Raw genomic sequence first — 13,443 nt, forward strand, 5'->3', positions numbered from 1 at the left:
GATGATAAGAAGAGCTTTAGTCTCCTCTGGGAGGTTCATCAGCTAGAGAGGCCCAAGAAATCTCACTTTGGAGAGTGGGAGACTTAACCTGTGGAGAAAAATAAGATCGCCAAAAACCGTAAAGTGCTCTTGTTTGAAGTGCAGCCAGCCAGCCCAGTTGTGTGATGTTTCTGCAGTATTCACCATGAGGAAGGGTGGGTGGGGTTCATGCAATGACCTTTCTTAGGTGTGTACAATGGAGAGCAGAGACCAGAGGGGTGTGTGTGTGTGTGTGTGTGTAGAGTGAGGCAGAGACCAGAGGTAGGGTGTGTGTATGTGTGTGTGTGCAGAGTGAGGCAGAGACCAGAGGTAGGGTGTATGTGCAGAGTGAGGCAGAGACCAGAGGTAGGGTGTGTGTGCAGAGTGAGGCAGAGACCAGAGGTAGGGTGTATGTGCAGAGTGAGGCAGAGACCAGAGGTAGGGTGTGTGTGTGTGTGTGTGTGTGTGCAGAGTGAGGCAGAGACCAGAGGTAGGGTGTGTGTGTGTGTGTGTGTGCAGAGTGAGGCAGAGACCAGAGGTAGGGTGTGTGTGTGTGTGTGTGTGCAGAGTGAGGCAGAGACCAGAGGTAGGGTGTGTGTGTGTGTGTGTGTGTGTGCAGAGTGAGGCAGAGACCAGAGGTAGGGTGTATGTGCAGAGTGAGGCAGAGACCAGAGGTAGGGTGTGTGTGTGTGTGTGTGTGTGTGCAGAGTGAGGCAGAGACCAGAGGTAGGGTGTGTGTGTGTGTGTGTGTGTGTGTGCAGAGTGAGGCAGAGACCAGAGGTAGGGTGTGTGTGTGTGTGTGTGTGCAGAGTGAGGCAGAGACCAGAGGTAGGGTGTGTGTGTGTGTGTGTGTGTGTGTGCAGAGTGAGGCAGAGACCAGAGGTAGGGTGTGTGTGTGTGTGTGTGCAGAGTGAGGCAGAGACCAGAGGTAGGGTGTGTGCGCAGAGTGAGGCAGAGACCAGAGGTAGGGTGTGTGTGTGTGTGCAGAGTGAGGCAGAGACCAGAGGTAGGGTGTGTGTGCAGAGTGAGGCAGAGACCAGAGGTAGGGTGTGTGTGTGTGTGTGTGTGTGTGTGTGCGCAGAGTGAGGCAGAGACCAGAGGTAGGGTGTGTGTGCAGAGTGAGGCAGAGACCAGAGGTAGGGTGTGTGTGTGTGTGTGTGTGTGTGTGTGCACCCGCGCGCAGAGTGAAGGAGGCCTAAAGGAAAGGGCGAGAGGGGTGAGGGTCTCCATCAGCGAGCCGCAGGAGGCAGGGTGTTAAGAGAGCAGGAGTGAGCTGCAGGACGGGAACTGCAACTCAGCTGAGGGCTTCTGAACTTGGGCTTTCAGCCTTTGCAGCTTCTTGCGTTGATGGGATCCAGGCCCTGGCCGGTGTGCTGCGGACTTCTGCGTTCTGTTGTAGGAGCTGCAGGCTGACCAGCTTCCATTTCTATAGAAATGGAGGTCGAATACGACAACTTCTGGAAATGAACTCTGTATAGGCAGTAATAATTTTAAAAGCCTGAAGAAGAGGCCAAACGCAGAGTAAAAAATGCTAAAGAGGACAAGAGCAAAGCTGAATTGAGCACGTACCAAGAGTTAAGATGAGGGAGCAAAGAGGCTACAGACCGTCCAGTTTATCTAACAGATGCATAGGGAGAACCTACGAGAATGGAGGAGAGCCAATGCCTGGTAACTTTCCAGAGTCGAGGAAAAGTGAACTCTCAGGTTCAGGAAGTCCAACATGGTTTGTGCAGGTAAAATCACACCAAATCCACACCGACACGTATGAAAGCTCAACTGCACAGCACGGAAGGGGATCGAAGTCTCTTGAGCGATCGGAAGGGCGAGGTCGGCGGCGTGCGGACCGCGAGGCCGAGGTGGGCGGCAGCGTCAGTCGGCCAGAGGCCTCCCTTCGCCGCCGCCGCCACCCCTGGACTGGTCGGGACAGCGCGAGGCCGCCACACCCTCCTTGTGGGCGGGCCCAGCCCGGCCGAGCTCCGGCTCTCGGGATGCAGCGCGCGCCCCCGGCCGGACTCCGGCTCCCGGCGTGCCGCGCGCCGGCTCACGCGCACGGGGCTCGCGGCTGCGCCCCCTGGCGGCGAGGCGCGCGGGGGCGGGGGCGGGGCCGGAGGCGGGGGGTTGCGCTGGTGACGGGAGGACGCGCGGCCGCGGCTCACTGGGCCGGCGGCGGCGGCGGCGGCGGCGGCGGCGGCGGCGAGCGCGCACCGAGCGGGTGCCGCGGCGGCGAAGGCGGCGGCGGGAGAGCCACGAGCAGCTTGCGCGCGGCGTGCGGGCCGGGATGAGAGGCTGCGGTGGCGCGGCCCGCACACAGCCGGCGGGTGAGAGCGCGGGCAGTGGGCGGCGCGGGCCGGGAAGATGGCGGAGGGGCCGGCGCTGCGGCCCCCGCCCGGCCTCGCGGAGGCTCCGGACCCGGCCCGCGAGGATACGGGTCCGCGGCGACCGAGGCGGCGGGTGGGGCCGCGGCCAGGCGCGAAGGCGCAGGGGCTGGGTGTGGGGGCCGGGCTCGGCGGGGGCGCATGGGTGCGAAGGCCCAGGCCGCGCGGGGCCAGGGCGTGAGGTGGGTGTGGGGGGCCGGCCCGGAGGTGGGGGCGAGCGTGCGGGCTGAAGGCGGAGGTGAGGTGAGCGTGCCGGCCTGAGAGCGGAGAAGGGGGTGAGCCTGCCCTGCCGAGGGTGGGCGTGAGTGGAGTGCCCGGCCTGAGTGGGGGGCGTCGGCCAGATTTCCGGGGCGCAGTCGGGGGGCGGTGCGGGGCCGGGCCTGGCTTTGTCGGGGCTCGGGGAGCCGGGACGCGCGTGTCCTGGTTCGGGCCGTGGCCGCCAGCCCCGTGGATCTGGCCTCCGCTGCGAGGAGGGCTGGGGCGACCCCTCCTTCTCGCCCTGGTTGTCCCCGAGATCTGGAATGCCCTCGGTTGCGGGATTGGTGTGGGTGGAGGCCGTGTTCGTATGCGGGCCGAGGTCTAGGCAGGCCGTGCGCATCTTGGGGGTCAGGACGTCTTTTATTTTAAAACGTGCAGCTGGCTGCGAGGCCGCGGCAGCTGTGGGTGTGTTACATGCGGCTCCCACCAGCAGCTGCTGTGGGCGCTGTGCAGCCTTCAGCAGCAAAAATGCGGCGCCTCGCCACCCTCTTCAGCGTCGTAAGGTTTAACCAAACCTCCTGTGACCTTTGCAGAAACCTACAGTTGCAAGGCTTCGTGTTCTGCCCCTGGTGCAGACAATAGGGGATTTGTCTTTGAAGCCATTGCGGGAGAATTGAACCCTGTACATCCTGGGTGCCTCTGTAAACAGCAGGTGGTTCCCGGTCAGCGGCTCCCCTTTCACAATGAGCAAGGTGTGTTTCTCCTCGCTGGGGGAGGGGAGGGAGATTTGCTAGGAGGTGTGACTGAGAAGCAAGGAGACCTTCCGAGAAGGCGCTTGGCGCACACGCTAGCCGGCTGCCAGCTTCGGGAGGAGCGGAGGTCCCAGGCCTTTCTGCCACACTTTGTCTAGTCAGCAGTCTTGTCAAGAGGCTGGAGAACAGAGTGGAGAAGAGGGCGGATTCTGGAGCCAGACTGCCTGCCTGCCTTTGAGTCTGTGACTCTTCTGTTTACTGGCTTTGTACGCTGCCTTTGGTTCATCTCTAAAATGGGAACACCAGTAACACCGGCTGGGGTGGTTGTTGAGACTCAGTGAATTACTTGTGCCTTGTGAGTGTTCAGAAAAGTCAGGAGTTATCACTGCCAAGATCTGGTTTCCAGGGTGCACTTGCTGGGTTGTTGGTTCTTCAGCTGTTTGTCTTAGTTTAACTTGAAGTCTTTGGCTACCTTTTCTTACACAAGTTGGGGTCATATTTGGAGAAACAGGTCTTTTTTTCCGCTGTGCCTGCAGCCAGGGCCAGGGATCAAAGCCTTGCCGCAGCAGCAACCTGACCTTAACTCACTGGACCACAAGGAAGCTCCAGAGAAACATGTTTTTATAAAGGTAAATGAGGAAGAAATCTTATGTGCTGAGATAGAGTATCCCATAGAGCTGTTGTTAAAAATATTTTTAGGCAAAGAAAGCTTCTAACGAGCAGTCAGGAGCCCTGCAGTACTTGCTGCCCTAGGAGGTAGGTAGGGTTATTATTGACAGAAATGAGATGTAAAGACAGTTCTTGGGTAATTCTCCATTTGAATAAAACTACCAAAGCCATAGTTGTTAGACTTCACAGTGTTATCTTTGTAGTAGAAGAGATAATTTATTAACAAACTTGAAGTGACAGTGAGGGCACGAGAACTTGGAATTGGCAGTGCTGTAACATTCAGTCTTGCTGAGCTGTTGGAGGGAATCACTTGATGTGCTTTAGAACAAAGTGGAAAAATTCATCTTGTTTCCCAAGGAGATGGTGCTCTTTCTCTGATGCAGGGAAAGTATCTGAGACTGACTTTCTTAGGGGGAGACTCTTAGACTTACCCTAGGTAACTTCATCTCATCCCCTTAACCCGTGTGACTCCGAGACTAGAGGGAAGCCCCCCACCCTAAGTAGAGTGTTTTAGCATTTGTGGGTTTCAGGTTGAGAACGTTTGATGTTCAGAACAAATGGTAATGAAATAGCTTCTGTGAGCACATTTTAAAATATCTGAAGATAGGTTTTGAAATGTCCGTCCCAGCCTCTCTCCTGCGTGTGGGCTGTCCTTGAACAGTGGAAGCACAGTGAACGGGGCGTCTGGTTAAGGTTCTACCTGGTTCTTTGCTGCTTTTGAAAAAATGTATAATATGTTCTCATAGTGAAATACCTAATTTTACTAGGAGAACAAGAACAACAAGATGCCTTTGCCGTGCCTGTGTCCTGACCCCTTAGGCCATCTGTGGTAGGTCGCACACACTCCTTCTCAGGGTCAGTGTTGTCAGGGTCCTGTCTAGAGCGCGGCCTGGGTGCAGTGCTGGGCCTGGGAGACCCCTGGGCAGAGCTGAGCTGGAGTGTTCACCTGCCTCCAGGTTTCTCCTCTTACCTTTCTTACTTCCCGGGTGGCGTCTGCACCCTTAGGGGCTGGCCGTCTCCACTGCCGCCTGTACCTGCCTCACTGCCTTCTGCCAGCCTTTGGGACTTGTTTTGATGTTGCCGGGCAGCCCTGCCCTGCTCCCTGCGGCTGTTTCTGACCCTCTAGCTACACTGTTGTACCCTGCTGACAAGGGCCGCCTTATGTGGCCTGCAGTCCTGGCTCCCTCCTGCCCCTGCTGTGCAGGTCCCAGTCTTCCAAACCGTGCTGCAGACAAGGGTCTGTAAGCTCCAGCCACCGACAGCCCCTGCCTGTCTTTGAAAGTAAAGTTTTGGAGTTCCCGTCGTGGCACAGTGAAAACAAGTCTGACTAGGAACCACGAGGTTGCGGGTTCGATCCCTGGCTTCACTCAGTGGGTTAAGGATCTGACATTGCTGTGAGCTGTGGTGTAGGTTGCAGATGCGGCTTGGATCTGGCATTGCTGTGGCTGTGGTGTGGGCCGGCAGCCGTAGCTCCGATGAGACCCCTAGCCTGGGAACCTCCGTATGCTGGTGTGCGGCCCTAGAAAGCAAATCAATCAATCAAATTTAAAATAAATAAATAAAGTTTTATTGAAGCGCAGCCACCCTTATCCACTTCTGTGTCATCTGTGCCTGCTTCGGCAGGATTGTTTCAGGTTTGGGGAACAAAGACAAGACGGTGGGGTATGTGCGGTTTGTGAGGTTTAGAAGGTTGTGTGAGGAAGAAGAGGAAATAAGGATTAGAGTGGGAAGGTCTTTAGATTTGATTCTTTGAATAACAGGCAGCCACTTCAGGCCTGTGAACGGGGCCGTCCTGATCAGGTGGTTCGGGAACTCTTCCCTGGCAGTGATGTGTAGGCTGCATTGGAGGAGAAGTCACCCGAGTCACGCAGTTTACTGGGGCGTTTCCTCGAGAAAAATTGTGGCAGCAGCTTGACATTTCAGTGGCTCGGCAGAGGTTTGTTTCTAACTCGCATTTCACTAGCTTGTGGCTCTTTTCTGAGTCTTCCTTCCCAGGCTCAGGGACGTGCCCTTGCCAGGGACATGCTCTGCTTATGGCGAGAGGGTGGCAGAAATTCAGTATCCCTTTGAGCTCCAGCTCAGAGCTGGCGACTTGGGTTCCATGGGCCAACACAGGTCGTGTGGCCCAGTGCCCCCGCCGGAGGGAGTGGAAGTGCCACAGCCAGGGGCAGGCTGCAGGGCGTTAGCCCTCCTGTGGGGAAGGGTGACCAAATAACGGGAGCACTGCTGTGATCACCCAAGGGAGAAATGAGCCTGTTTCGTGCTCTGTTTGGGGTGAAGGTGCCAGACCTTCTGGCTTCTTGGGCCCTGTGTCTTCACTTCCAGCCTTGGCCATTGGATGGTTTGGGACCATCTGCTGTGGCTGCCTGAGCTTGGCCCCCTGGGTCCTCCCCTAAGCACCATGTCCTGTTGTTCCATGTCCAGCTCGCCGCACCTCCTGAGTAGTTGACATCCAACCCTCCTCTGTCTGCGTTATGGCGGTGCATCCTGGCTAGGCCTCCCCCGCCTCCGTCTCTCACATGGCTGCTCGGGTGGTGTGTGCCGAACAGGGGTTCTCACCCAGGGCTGATTTGTCTGGAGACATTTTCTCTTGTTGCAACTGGGAATAGTTGCAGCTTGGCATTGAGTGCGTGGAGGCCAGGGGTGCCTCTGAACATCCATGATGCCCAGGATGCCCATGGTCCATGTGCCAGGGTGAGGAGCAGGCCCAGAGCCTGTCTGCCAGGCGCTCTGCTGCCCTGACTCCTCCCTGGCTCCCGGAGCCCCCCAGACCTCTTTCCATGGCCCTTGCTGCTCACCCCTCCTCCCCTAAAACAAGCAGAGCTGGGCCAGGGGGGCGGCGGGCTTCCTTCCACCCCTTTGATCCAGCGGGGGCCTGCCCAGGGCCTAAGCCCCCTCTTAGCCAGGGAGTCTCGCCCTGCCTCCCGCAGGGCTCTGCATAGCCTCAGCTTGTCAGATTTCCCTCTGCACTGGGAAGTCCTTGAGGGCAGCAGACACATTTGTCTTCTCAGCGTCTCCTGCGGCATTTTGTGCATGAACATGAGCAGAGGTGATCGGCTTGGGCTCCGCGGCTGAACAGCAGCAGGATCAGCTCCTTTATTGGTTTGCCCATGTTGGCTGCTTCCAGCTACACAAAGGTTTTCATTTTCATGGATTCTCTTTATGTTCGCTCCCTTAAAGGTTAAAACATTCTTCTGGAGTAGATGATACATTCAAGGGCTTGCAGGGCACAGAGAGCGCAGCATCGCCGTCTGTTTCCTCCTTCCCTCCTCTGCCCCGAAAGCCTGGTCCCCTGTCCCTCCTTCCAGAGAAGCTTTGTATCTCTGCAAGCAAACATGTGCATGTATTCTTTTTCCCCTACTCTTATTTTTTGCCTTTAGGGCCCCACCAGAGGCATACAGAAGTTCCCAGGCTAGAGGTCCAACAGGAGTTACAGCTGCCAGCCTACGCCACAGCCACAGCAATGCCAGATCCGAACTGCATCGGAGAGCTACACCGCAACTCGCAGCAACTCCAGATCCTTAACCCGCTGAGTGAGGCCAGGAATCGAACCTGCATCCTCATGGATGCTCTTCAGATTCGTTTCCGCTAAGCCATGATGGGAACTCCTTAGCCTTGCCTTTTTAGCTGAATTGTGCGGGAGGTCACTCCATATCAGTACATTTTCCAGTTCAGTCTTTCTCATAACTGTGTAGTGTTTAGCTGTGTGGAGGTGCTGTAACTTATCGAACCAGGCCCTGCTGCTGAATATTGTATCTTGTGCAGTTACAAATAAGGCGCAGGTACCACCCTGTGCAGACTTGTAGGTGTGCTTGGGGCCCATCCCTAGAAACAACATCTTTCTTTCTTTTTCTTGTCTTTTTTGTCTTTTTAGGGCCGCACCCACGGCATATGGAGGTTCCCAGGCTAGGGGTCGAATTCAAACTACAGCTGCCGGCCTGCGACACAGCCATAGCAACGCCAGATCCGAGCTGCATCTGGGACCACACCACAGCTCATGGCAACACCGGATCCTTAACCCACTGAGCGAGGCCAGGGATCAAACCCGCAACCTCATGCTTCCTAGTGGGATTCGTTAACCACTGAGCCACGACGGGAACTCCGCTTTTGTTTCTTTTTTTTTTTTAAACTTTTTTCTTTTTTTTTTTTGTCTTTTTGCCATTTCTTGGGCCGCTCCCGCGGCATATGGAGGTTCCCAGGCTAGGGGTCTAATCGGAGCTGTAGCCGCCGGCCTATGCCAGAGCCACAGCAACTCGGGATCCGAGCCGTGTCTGCAACCTACACCACAGCTCACAGCAACGCCGGATCGTTAACCCACTGAGCAAGGGCAGGGACTGAACCCGCAACCTCATGGTTCCTAGTCGGATTCGTTAACCACTGCGCCACGACGGGAACTCCCCACTTTTGTTTCTTAATGTCTTTAACTCTGTACTTTCTTTGGCCGTTTATTTCTACCAGTTATATATCTATATTTTATTTATTTTTATTTTTTTTCTTTAATTTTTTTTTTTTTTTTTTTGCTTCTTCAGAACTTCACCCACGACATATGGAGGTTCCCAGGCTAGGGGCCAAATTGGAGCTACAGCTGCTGGCCCATCCCACAGCCACAGCAACGCAGGATCTGAGCCACGTCTGTCAACAGACGGTGGACAGAGTGTAGGTCTCCATACAATGGGGTATAATTTGGCAATAAAAAGAAGTGCAGCACTGATTCATGCTACAGTGTGGATGCATCTTGAAGCGTTGTGCTGAGTGAAAGAAGCTGGATGCAGAGGTCCATGTGTCATACAGTTCTGCTGACAGGAAGGACCCGGTGGGCAAATTCATAGACGCAGAAGGTAGGTTAGTTGTTGCCAGGGGCTGGGAGGTGACAGCTGAGGGGTGTGGGTTTCTTTTTGGGTAATGAAAATATTCTAAAACTGACTCTGGTGAAGGCTGTGAATATACCAAAACATCCTAAAGTGGTATGCTTTAAATGGGGAATTGTACAGCATGTGAGTATTTGTATCTCAATAAAGCTGTTAAAAATAAGAGTGACTAGGATTTTTCTTTTTTCTTTAGATTTTAAAAGGCTTTTTGGAATATAGTTGATTTACAGTGTTGGGTTAGTTTCAGGTGTACAGCAAAGTGATTGTTACACATATGTAGAATTTTCAGATGGGACATTCTAAGGCCTCGGCATGGTAGGGAGTCCAGTGGGCAGCGTGGTGACTCTGATCACCTCTGAGATGCTGGATGTAGGGTCTGCACATGGCTTAGTGTCTGCATCTTGGCTCTCACCCCCCGTCTAGATTACTTATGTCTGTCCCGTTTATTCTCCATGGGTGTTTTGAGGCTGAAGTATGACTGAATTTCAGAGAATTCTGTAAATTACTAGTATTATATGTGTATATATATATTTTTTTCTTTTTGCCTTTTTAGGGCCACACCCACGGCATATGGAGTTTCCCAGGCTAGGGGTCGAATCGGAGCTGTAGCTGCCGGCCTATGCCAGAGCCACAGCAACGCGGGATCTGAGCCACGTCTGCAACCTACACCACAGCTCACGGCAACACCGGATCCTTAACCCACTGAGCAAGGGCAGGGATCGAACCCGCAACCTCGTGGTTCCTAGTCGGATCCATTAACCACTGAGCCATGACGGAAACTCCAATGTGTGTAAAATTTTTAAAAGTTAATGTCAGCACCAAGAGGCCAAGTCCGCAGAGCTGTTTTCTGACTTCTTGCAAACTGGTTGAGCCCGAGTATAGTTGGCTGCAAGTGTGAGCACACCTGTCGACCCAGCAGCTGGGCTCAGGCCTTGGGCCCCTCGTCTAGCCCCCACTACCCCAGCCTCTTTTCCTTCTTGGCTGAACTCCTTTGTCTGTTCTGCTTCTTCTCTAGGTTCTTCCCTGAAGTTCTCAGAGGCCCCAGCACCAACCAGAGCGGCTGCTGCGTCCCTCTGGCTTGAGCTTTGCAGGAATACCATCCCCGAGACACTGCTGGTGGTTTTCTGTACGATCCCTTTGGCCATGTGTTGGGATTTCCTGGCTGCCCCATGTTCCTCCTAGCAGTTAGAATTGTGTGACGCATGTATAGGACAGATTTCCAGCCCACAGGCTCCACGTTGTGAGCATCTGATCGCATGTGTCATTCATAAAATTGGCAGGTTTTGGACTCTAGATACTGATTTTTTAAAAAATTTAATGTTTTTTGTGTTTTCCATTATAGTTGATTTGCCGTGTTCTGTCCATTTCTGCTGTACAGCAACGTGACCCAGTCATACATACATAAATACTCTTTTTCTCACATTATCCTCCCTCATGCTCTGTCGCAAGTGACCAGATATAGTTCCCTGTGCTCTACGGCAGGATCTCATTGCTTATCCACTCCAAATGCAATATCTGCATCTGTTAACCTCAGACTCCCAGTCCCTCCCAGTCCCCCCTCCCCTTGGCAACCACAAGTCTGCTCTCCAAGTCCATGAGTTTCTTTTCTGTGGAAAGATTCATTTCTGCCTTATATTGGATTCCAGATATTAGTGATAGCATATGGTATTTGTCTTTCTCTTTTTTCACTCAGTATGAGAGTCTCTAGTTCTATCCATGTTGCTGCAAATGACATAATTTCGTTCTTTTTCATGGCTGAGTAGTGTTTCATTGTGTGTATGTACCACAGCTTCCTAATCCATTCATCTGTCTGTGGACATTTAGGTTGTTTCCATGTTTTGACTATTGTGAGTGTATCTTTCTCAGGGCAAGTTTTGTCCAGGTATATGCCCAAGGGTGGGATTGCTGGGTCATGTGGTAGTTCTGTATTTAGTTTTCTGCGGTACCTCCATACTCTTCTCCGTAGTGATTGTACCTGAATTGCTATCTAATTTCGGTGATGTTGGCCTTTTATTCAGAATTCAGCTGTACTACTGGGATTCCTATTTCTTCCGTCTCTGAGAAGCCCAAAAAGTAGCAGCCTCTGGTTGCTAATGGCTGGGAGGGAGTAACACTGTGGGCCACAGAGGACCTCACGTAGGGGCGTGAAGAGACCACCGACGGCTGTCTGGGGACAGCAGGGCCTTCCTGCCTGAGGCTGCTGGGGGTGAGCGCTGCTCAGGGTAGGGACTTTCTCTGTTGGTTTGGTAGGACTCAGTGTCTGGTTCTGTTTGCCAGGCCTGCCCGTGTCCAGCCTCTCCTGTCACCTGCTGTGTGCCAGCCGCTTGTCACTCAGGTGCCCATAAATAGAGACCCACCAGGCCCCTGATGGGGCACATAGGGACCTGATGGTGATGACCTCATGTGGACCGCAGTGGGGAGGCCCTGGGGTGGCGCTAGCCTCGCCTTCGGGCAGAGTTGAGGGAGGCTTTCTGGAGAGAAGGGGGAGCCAGCCAGTTAGAGGAGCAGTGCCTCCAGGGGAGGAGGCCGGAGCTCCAGAGCGTTTTGGGGCTGGGTGTCCAGAGAGGAGAATGTGTTTGCAAAGCTGAGAGCTTGGTGGCCTCACGGAGGGACGCCTCCCTCCTCTCCATTCTTGGGATGCAGGTGAGCACAGGCAGGGCTTGCAGGAGGCTCTTCTTTACCGATTCCTTTCCTTTCTGGAACACATCGGAACTGACATCAAGGAGGAGTTCACTGGCCCCCTAGCAGCTAAGGATCTGGTGGTGTCACTGCTGTGGGGCGGGTTGCTACTCTGGTGCTGGTTCCATCTCTGGCCTGGAACCCCCCCTCCCCCATTAAAAAGGAACCGACAGGAAGGGATTGTCCACCCTTGATCCATTCTCATGTATTTTAAAGAAGATAAAGCACCTGCAAGAGTCTGGGCGGGCTGCCCGTTGGCACCACTGAGTGAGTCCCCGCTGGGCACAGCATAGGGTCCGTCCCGGGGGGTGAGACATGACACAGGCCTCACCTCACGTTAGCTGCACACGTCCTTGAAGAGTCCTGACGTTAGGGACCCACAGGCTGGAGGCGACGCACGCTTGGGATGAGGAGGACCCAGTGCTTGGCGCCCACGAGGGTGAGGCTTGGCGGGGGGCGGGGGGGGGCTGCGGTGTGAGAGGAGCGCCCTTGCACGTGGGTCAGCTGTTAGTACCTTGCTGGTCATTCATTTTGTGGAGCACAGGGGCGTGGTGCTGGGGGCTGGTACCTCGGGGGCGAGGCCCTGCTCCGGAAGCTGCAAGGCTGGTCCAGTTTGCAGCTGTGGTGCGGTGCCCCGGAGGGCTGGGGATGGGCAAACCCATCAACCCTGAGAGCAACAACCCTGAGAGCAAACCCAGGACACCTTTAGATGGAGCTCAGGGAGAGTCCCCCTGGGAGTGAGATCCCGTCGGAAGCCGATCAACTGACGTGGCAGCCCTGGGGCAGCAGGGCCCACGGGGACGGGGATGGGGAGTTGGGGGGGCCCAGGGCAGGCCTCTGACTGAACCCCACCAACTCGGGGCTGTCCAAGGGCAGGTCTTTCTGCAGCAGTGCCCTGGCACCAGCAGTGGAGGGGAGTTTCCCTTTCTGCACACCCTCTCCGGGCTTTGCTCTGTGTAGACTTAATAATGATGGCCAGTTTTGGGCTTGTTTTTATTTTTGTCTTTTTAGAGTCGCACCCAAGGCTATGGAAGTTCCCAGGTTAGGGATCGAATCGGAGCTGTAGCTGCTGGCCTACGTGACAGTTATAGCAACGCCAGATTGAAGCCATGTCTGCAACTCATGGCAAGGCTGGATCCTTAACCCACTGAGTGAGGCCAGGGATCAGACTCACATCTTTATGGATAATAGTCCAGCTCATTACCGCCAAGCCACAGCGGGAACTCCAGTGATGGTCATTCTGACCATGGGAACATTTTTTTTGTTATTTATTTTTTTGTTTGGCCATGCCTGAGGTATGTGGAGGTTCCTGTGCTTGATTTCAAATCTGCGTCACAGCAGTGACTCCAGCCACAGTAATGACAACACCAGATCCTTAACTCACTAGGCCATCAGGGAACTCTGACGCTCTCTTTTTAGGTGAATACATATTAATGGTTTTTGCATATTCTTAATAAATTGACCCTCTTTATTCCTGGTAATATTTCTTTTCCAGAAATCTGCTTTATTTGCTAATACATAGCATAGGCTTCTAGCTTTCTTATGATGAGTGTTCACATGGTGTATCTCTTCCACTCTTTTACTTTTTTACTTCTGTGTATCACTGCATTTGTAATGGCTTCCTTTATTTTTTATAAGTTTTTTTTTGTTTTGTTTTGCCTTTTCTAGGGCTGCTCTCGTGGCATATGGAGGTTCCCAGGCTAGGGGTCTAATCGGAGCTGTAGCCACTGGCCTATGCCAGAGCCATAGCAACGTGGGATCTGAGCCGTGTCTGTGACCTACACCACAGCTCTTGGCAACGCTGGATCCTTAACCCACTGAGTGAGGCCAGGGATCAACCCGCAACCTCGTGGTTCCTAGGTGTATTCGTTAACCACTGCACCA

The 13,443-nt window shown here is 54.1% G+C and overlaps 1 protein-coding gene across 1 annotated transcript in view; it reads left to right on the forward strand.

The window, feature by feature from the left end:
• ARHGAP39 (Rho GTPase activating protein 39) overlaps nt 2,186-13,443 on the forward strand; it is a 68,864-nt gene continuing 57,606 nt past the window's right edge. Inside the window, 1 exon segment of the mRNA XM_003125457.6 lies at nt 2,186-2,336. The gene's annotated coding sequence lies outside the window, so the exon portion shown is untranslated.

Source organism: Sus scrofa, chromosome 4 (genome assembly GCF_000003025.6).
Source record: "Sus scrofa isolate TJ Tabasco breed Duroc chromosome 4, Sscrofa11.1, whole genome shotgun sequence".
Taxonomy (NCBI): domain Eukaryota; kingdom Metazoa; phylum Chordata; class Mammalia; order Artiodactyla; family Suidae; genus Sus; species Sus scrofa.